The following is an 8,614-nucleotide window of genomic DNA, read 5'->3' on the forward strand; positions in this document are numbered from 1 at the left end:
TCTAACCTCTCCAACCTCACCATCTGATCTTCTTTTTTTTTTTTTTGAATCTGCAAACCTGTTTTTCTTTCACTCGAGCACGCGGCCTAATGCCTGTTAGTATCCATGCAACCAAGTCATTTTACCAACAGGAACAGAAGGAATCCGGAGTCTATGCGTGTGCCTATATACATGATTCAAATGAGGATGACTGAACTGCAGACTGCTCCTCTCTCCAACTCCCATTACAGAATCTAAACACATGGCCACGATCAGAAATATAATCGTTTCAAAATATAAAAAAGTGAGTAGCGACCTTGTGGGATTTACCCTGATAATGTTGACGGCCTGCCATTAACGAAATACACAACCCTGATTCTTTGTCAGAGACAGCTTCACCTACCAACAGAAAGAATAAATCTTTTTTTTGTTGTTGAATCATCTGAAAGCCTCCTTTCACGGATCTCTTTACCTTCCTCACATGTATCTATTATTAAAAAAAAATTAAACGTGAATTGTTTGATTGTGTTAATTACAAAAGAGTGAAATGCTAAACGCACTGAACGCTTTTTCTAATCATTTATGATCTTGGTTATTCATATTTTTGAGGATAAACTGAGGTATAGACATATCCTGTCTATTTTGGGACATGGTAAAAAAAAAATTAAAAATAAAATCCCGCAGGTGATAGATACATCAGATGATGATGGCTGGATTTAACCTCACAGGAAGTAACGCAATATTCCAATATTTTTTTTTTTTTTTAGAAGAAGTAATATTTAAATATTAGTTTTCATAGTGAGAAGCCCGGCATAGGTGGCGTAACGCACTCCTGTGGCTCTGAATATATTTACGTGAGCCAGCCTGACCACTGGTGTTGAGCCACGAGCAGTTTAAGAGCAGGGTTCAACGACGAGGGGAGTAGCCAATAGGGACTGCATCTGCTTTAGCTGCTAGAAGAAAGTTTGCCCTCCAGGAAAAAAAAAACGTCCCACCAACTTGATAGAAAAGTCGCACGTAACCAAACACCAAAGCAGCAGCAACCCCATTTGGATTTTGTTAACTGAAGGTAAGTTGAAACGTTTTTTTGTTTTTTTTTTCATTTTAAGATAACGGGGTTTTTCTCTGTGAAGATCCGAAGGGTGCAAATAAGTGCAAATTTTGTTTTATAAAAAAGAGGAAAGTAAAGATACTTCAACCGAAATGTATGTCTTTTGTTTTTATATTACGTGATCATCATCATTGTAGATCATTTCTCCAAGAGCACTGCACTTGCTTTCGCACGCTCGTCCCTGGCATCTCTGTGCGCGTGCATGGACACCGAGGAGACAGCCTGAGCATTTTGCAGCCTAAATGTCAGCGCTGCGTCACCGGATTTCTTACAAACTGGGCAGGGGACTTTTTGGTTATTAGTTTTCACACAGACCATGTAATTCTGTTATTATGAGCCAGCCATGTCGATCTTAAAGTATCCCCTCCTTCGATATTACATCTGAATCTCCTCTATTGTTTACCCTCCACAGAGCTCTTTGTTCATGCATGCTGCATATACGTATTCAAAAGATATCGGCAATTTACATCATACAGATTAAAACATTTAAAAAAAAAAAAAAAAAAAACTATCAGCACCACAGTGCCGTCGATATCGTGTCACTGTAGTTGATCAAATATGAACTTACAATTTGAATATGAAGACTGAATTTTAAGGTGATAAATGGCATCGGTACAACAGGATACACAGGGGCTTTGCATGTATCTTAACACAGAATCATGTAAAAAAAAAAAAAAAAAAAAAAAAAAAAAGGACGTACTATACAGGAAGCTATAAGTATGGAATGCAAATCTACCCACTGAATATGCATCAATATTAAAAAATAATACGCACACCAGAGCCAACGGCGTCGGAGAATTGAGAATGGCGGAGCGGGTCGTCTCATTACGCATGGGCGTTTTTCCACGCAGGAGCCACGGTTCCCCTTCTCTTCATGTCTCCCTTCTGTCCCGCTCACATTAAGGAAGCTTCTTGGAAAAACAAACAACGCAATGTTGGCTTTCAAAACGGCAATCAAACCCCCAAGAACAGGCGGAGGGGAAATTACTCCGACTGCGGCCGGGCGGACTATGTAGTAAGAGGGATTTGCATATTTTGATGCGCTAATTGCCTTGATGTATTTAAATATGGCTGCACGTAGCTGATATGCTTGTCTACGTCATTGAACGTGCCCTCGCTGTTAAACTAAAACGTGAATCCCGTTGAATCTAATGGATACGCCTGCAATTAGGCGGGGGGGGGGAGGTGGGGGATGAGAGGGGATGCTTGGCGCTTCCTTTGCATTTGCTGTCTTTTCATACACATGATGATTTTGTAAAAGAAAGAAGAAAAAAATAGGCTATCTGAAAATTGTGGAAGGTGCAAATAATAAAGCAGGTAGCCGGACTCTTGCGCCCAGATCAGGGAGAAGTGGTGAAGTAAAGCCACTGACTAGTTTTGCTGCTGAAAAAGTAAAAAAAAAAAAAAAAAAAAAAAAAGAGAGAAAAGATCATATATTAACAAAAACAAAAAAGTGTGTCATCACGAAGAGAATTATCTGAAGACTCGGGCTACTTGTAGGCTACTGACAAGTAGGTCACCTCATTCTAACTTTTTGTATGAAAAAAAATTCTCTCATCTTTCTTTTCCCTTCTCTCTCCAGGCTGTGTGTGTGTGTGTGGTGGGGGGGGGGGGGCAATTTGGGAGGAGGTGCGCGTCCGTGTGTGTCTTATAAGATTAGGCTACTGGGAGCAAGGTGAATTCATAAGTCTGGTATAGGCCTATACTGTACCCACAGATCCAATCAAAACATTTTGAGTGAAGTTTAAAGTGTGTTTCTCCCTTATCTTTTTATTATTGACCTCATTCTAGACTTAGTTTGGGAATTGCATGTAGCAAATCATTTCCCCTCTGTCTGGAAACCGGTAAATGCGTTCCGTTTGTCAAAGCGTGTTAGCGAAGCGCCTGCAGCAAATTCATTACCACCCAACTGCGAGGCTCACTTCGCAACCTGGTCAGGGAAAAGGAGGGAGAGGTCCACGCCAAACCGCGAACAATGCTGGCTTAGTTCGTGCGTGCAACAAAAGAACCGAGGGAACTTGTTTGAATTTCAGAGCACGTCCTCTCTCACACAGAAGGATGGACTTTACATCCCCTCCTCCCCCACCCCTCCTCCTCCTCATCATCATCATCACCCCCTCCCTCCTCATCCGACCCCACCATCAACAGGGAAGAAGAAGAAGAAGAAAAAAAAAAAAAAAAAAAAAACTTGCACACTCTGAGAGCTCAACTGTGCATGCACTTTTCTATTTGGTGCTTGTAGACGTTATGGGAAAGTTGTCTCTCTCCCTCCACCCATCCCTCCCTCTTTCTCCTTCGTCTGTCATGTGCTTGGGATATGCTCGTGCTTTTGCACAGAGCAGCTGTAGCACGCCTAATGCAGGCTACAGAGTGTTAGCGGCAATTTTAAAGTCCCCCCACCAAATAATACGGCTGGGATATTTGAGGGGAACATATACCACATCACGCTTACACACGGACCCCGCTTTTCTTCTCCTGCTTGGGACGCTTTCCGATCGCTTGCAGTGATTTGACTCGCCATTAGGAAGTAAGTGCAACTTTTGTGCCTGCTTTTAAGGTTTCCTTGTGTGCAAAAGTGATACGTGGTTTTCTTGTTAAGGTTTGACATGGAGTGATGATTCGTAGTGAGGTTTCACTTATTTACAGGGAAATGCGGGAAGTTTGTGATTCATGTTTATTCATGTTTCCTTACACTCTTTGGAGTTAGGGTGCACTGATTGGCTCTATTTGGCACCTTTTAGACGCAACAGCTTCAGACGTTTTGATATATTTCCACTAAGATTACTTTAATGTTTTACACCTTTTGAACGTCTTCGTGCATTGTGTTCAGCCTTCCTCAGTAAAGTCCTTTTAGAATTTCTATTGGGCCAATAGACACGAATTTCTGCTTTTGTTCCTCTCATTTTAAAACAGAGCATCTTTAAGTGCTGCCTGACATTATTATGGAAATGATTATTATATGCCTTTATAAAGGCACATTTGAGTGGAGACACTTCCTTTGTACAAACTGGATTCAGTATAAGATGTGTGATTTCGGGAGCGATGTGTTTGACATCGTTTCAAAGAAATTAAAATAAGGACAGACACTAGTAGGTATAGAAACCGAGCAAATCACATAGAATATTAAGAGCTTAATTTTTTTTTTTTTTTTGTAAAAAAGTTCAAATGCTGTGTTGAAACCAAAAAAGTTAAAACTTCACATTGAACGCCTAAAGTCACCAAAATCGTCACAAGGTGATTTGAAAACAAAGCATTCATTGCACAGTGTCACTTGTGTATGTGTCATTATGCACCAATCCATTATGTGTTCAAACAAAGCTAATTATACGACGAGAATTGCGCCCTCCTGATATTGTTGGGCATCTCAACACTGTAACATTAACTTCCACGGAAACGCAGCTTATTGTAGTTTCCGAAGCATCAGCAGGTTGAACGATTAAAAAAAAAAAAAATGCTGTGCTGTAATTACAGTATGGCCTCTGTGTGGGAGGCCTATTCTGAAACCACCCCAATCAGGTGTGCTTTACAATACTGATCTTAATGATAGGAAGTTGGCCTTACAGTTTGCCATTCATCAGCTCTATGTTAGGGGGAGGGGGGCATAATGAATGTGGCTGTGGGAAAATTGGCGACGCATTACAATAAATAAAGAGAAACAACGTGTGCGTAAATTAGAGACATTTTTGTATTTTCCACAGTACGCCAATTGATATTTGGAGATATTATCAGGCTGCTAGTGTGTGTCATATGTTGCAGGTGGACTGTGTTATTTAGAAATGGATGGCTAAAATATGAGAATCTGAAGACAACAGCGGTGACTGTGAACATTTAAAGAACAAATTAGTGTGTATAGTAATGCCTTAATGAAATGCCCAGGCCTTGTGACTCATATTTTGCTCATTTAAAACACCTCTGCTTCGCCCCTCCCACCGACAAAACGAGAGTAAATGTCAGAGCCAGGTCTAAAACTGTAGCGAGTGAGTGGAACACCTGATGAGAAAAAAAAAAAAAAAAAAAAAAAAAAGCTGATGATGCCATTGACAAATAATATGGTGTTAATTTCTCACCACCTGATTGTCAGCAGTTCACTTGACTCCTGTCACACACACACACACACACATGCTCACACACAAGCACACGCGAATCGAGTCGATCACTGTAAGGCTAACTTTTCTCGCCCTGAATCGGGATTGATTTATGGTCCGAACAGAATCAAAGTTGTGCACAAGGCACCTTCAGTGCACTCGGTAACCTGCAGCTGCATGCTCCTGCGCATGATCCATCACATGTTCCCCTGCTTGTTATTGTTGACTCAGTTTCAAAGATCCTATATTTTTGACCCATTTGTGCTGAGCTATCGGTTAACTGCTTCCATTTCTGTGGAAAAGTGAGCGGGTAAAAGCCGCACGGTGAAGCGCTGGGGCTTCATTCGCGCGAGGCGACATCGCCAGTCCACCTGAATGCCATTGTAGTCTACCCATCGGATGCGACGATGGCAAAAAAAAAAAAAAAAAAAACCACAAGAGGCTTTTAAGGATTTCAACGCAAAATCGAGAACGTGAGAGCAGTTTAACTCCTACAGTTGTACCTGATATGATGAGAAGGACAGCAATAAGTAAACGGGTATCATGTTATCGCGCATAGAAAATATAGCCTATGACGCTGGCGCTCAGGCAGCTCCAGGATGCTCTCCTCACTGAGTTGTTCCGTTTTTTTATTATTTAATAGGTGCCATTTCGGGTCGCATCTTCCATTAAAAGTAGTTGAATCGCTCTCATTCTGTGTAAAAACAAACATGGTTTCCCTGCCATCCATTTTCATCCCTGTGAGAGAAGGCGTGCGGACCGCTCGCTGCAAGGCGGATTTATCCAACGCGCTCTGTGTAATGGATGGAGATTGTGCATTGATAGGAGGGTGCATTTGCGATTTTTTTTTTTTTTTTTCATGACATCACCGTAGTTACATTGTCGTGGTCCGAGGCCTTTGACCTCACCGGGGTTGGTCCATATTTTGGCCACCCCCAGCCCCCTATCCTTTGGGGATGGCCCTTATTCCCCCACTCTTTTCAGACTGATCGACCATGCAGCCTGCAGAACGGACCCTTTGGCTCAGAGTCATCAGTTTCATCTCTCCTTAAGTACATGCTGGATGCAAGCCGACAACTTGACACTCTGACCAAAAAAAAAAAAAAAACCGAGCTCCTGTCTTTATAATCCGAAACATTTGCGTCGTAATTCCCTGTGCCGTTATTGCACTTTCCGCAGGAAACCGGATTTCCACCCCCCCTCTCTACCGTGTTTCTTCTCCGCCGGCCTCACAGGATATCTATTGCTACTGCCACAACGACTTAATAGAGGCGAAAGAGCCTTTTGTGGGATTGAAGCTATTTGCATTGCAAATTAGGGCCCCTGTGCAAGGATGACTGCACCTTACCGCGATTTCAAGGCCTACTTCAACTCAGTAATACTGGTTAATGTCAAGTGAATATGACATTAACATTGGGAATATATATCATTTTTTTCCGAAGAATTGTCGCCTTTTACACCGGGTGTTTAACACTTCGGGCTGTGAAATAGTGGCCCTCAACGGCAAAAGGGGAAGTATAACGGATAGTGCACATTGTGACGTGGAAAAGGACACTGATGACTTTTTGCAAAGTATATTTGAGTTCTGAAAAATGGAAACTTGGATACCAGAAGATGAAATGTACATGTGGATTATTGCTGAAGATTGGGAAGTGGGTTGTTATCTTTGGTTATCTAGCTGTATGAGTGTTCTGCTCGTCATAAAGCTAGATAACCGAAAGTAAAAACCACTTCCAGACTCATCGAGGACTTTTTGGACGACTCAGTTTTCCCATGGACCTGAGATTATAGATGTTATGCATCTGATTGGCTTTATTTTTTTTAATTTCTTTTTAATCTATTTTGTTATTTTTCCCCCACAATGTACATATACGTTTTTAAGTTTGATCTTTTCACCAGGAAAAGACAGCTTTGTTGTTGCACCCTCCTTAATTGAATTACTAACGTTTTCAGGCACTATTATATACATTACTCATATACATTTAAACATAAACACACACACAAACACTGAACCTTCCTGCAGGACAGATGTTGAATGTTTATACTTATAGCCTATTCTATAACATTACATCTGATTTAAAATTTTATTCAGTATGGATGCAATTTTTGGACAGGCTCACAGGGAGCATTTAATGGAAATGAAAGAGTGACATTTAGAGCCTATGTAGAAATCCACGTGTGAGCCTCCATGCTTCTTGTTTTACCATGATCGAGTCTGGCCAGGAAACGGCGCTGGCATTCCAAACAGTAATAATTAGGATATAGACTGAACTGACAAAAATAGAGAGAGAGAGAGAGAGGTGGGGAGTAGGGTTAGGAGAAGGAGGGAGGTGGCAGAAGAGGGAGGAGAGGAGAGAGGGAGGGAGTGTGGGGATTGGGGAGATGTGTGTGTGTGTGTGTGTGTGTGTGTGTGTGTGTGTGTGTGTGTGTGTGTGAGGGGGGGGGGTCGGAGGGGGGGGGGGGGTCGGGTCTGCTTAATTGATTCCGTTAACCGCAGTGCAGGAGATGTGAACGACTGGACGATCCCATTCCCACGCTCGGTGGGGCAAGTGGCAATGCCATGCCCAGGCCCAATATGACAGACAGCGCCGTGAGGGCCTGGAGGGGCTGGGTGGGGGGATGGGGGACGACAGGGGTCATGAAAAGACGTCAAGTGCACCAGACTCATCTGCATCCCCAAAGAAAGAGGCGACGTTTCCCAGCCCCAGCCGATGCGGCGCTCCAAAACTTGGAGTAGTAACGGTCCTGAATGCGTTAATGTCTCGCCAATTGTGCTGATAATGAGGACTTGGGGTCATTATCTTAAAACTATGCGGGTTTATGAATGTGAAAAGGATGTGCTGCAACTCTGTAATCCTTCACGGCCCCTCTTGAGCGCGCGAGAATTAGAAATAGCGCAGATAATTTTGCATAAAAAAGTCTGGGGCATTTGAATAGATGACATCTCCGTTCATTGTTTGTATTTGAACTTGACCATGAAAGCAGGCTGATACGAGGTTAAGATTTTTTTTTAATTTTTTTATGAGCATATTATTATCTCGCATCATGGCGTGACATGGAACTTCATGTGACACGTTTACGGTTAAATGACATACGGCCATATATAGCATATATATATATATATATATATATATATATATATATATATATATATATATATATATATATATATATATATATATATATATATATATATATATATATATATATATATATATATATATATATATATATATATATATATATATATATATATATATATATATATATATATATATATATATATATATATATATATATATATATATATATATATATATATATATATATATATATATATATATATATATATATATATATATATATATATATATATATATATATATATATATATATATATATATATATATATATATATATATATATATATATATATATA

General features: G+C 40.6%; 1 long non-coding RNA gene across 1 annotated transcript in view; it reads left to right on the plus strand.

Annotated features, from left to right (window-relative positions):
• Positions 1-3,276: 3,276 nt before the first annotated feature.
• Positions 3,277-8,614, plus strand: part of LOC138621685 (uncharacterized) — a 40,640-nt gene continuing 35,302 nt past the window's right edge. Inside the window, exon 1 of the long non-coding RNA XR_011310951.1 lies at positions 3,277-3,617. This is a non-coding gene — a long non-coding RNA (uncharacterized lncRNA). The remainder of the gene's footprint in view (positions 3,618-8,614) is intronic.

This window comes from Brachyistius frenatus, unplaced genomic scaffold (assembly GCF_029030835.1).
Source record: "Brachyistius frenatus isolate BFR_SWC_R1_liver_20210118 unplaced genomic scaffold, ASM2903083v1 Contig_31, whole genome shotgun sequence".
Lineage (NCBI taxonomy): Eukaryota > Metazoa > Chordata > Actinopteri > Embiotocidae > Brachyistius > Brachyistius frenatus.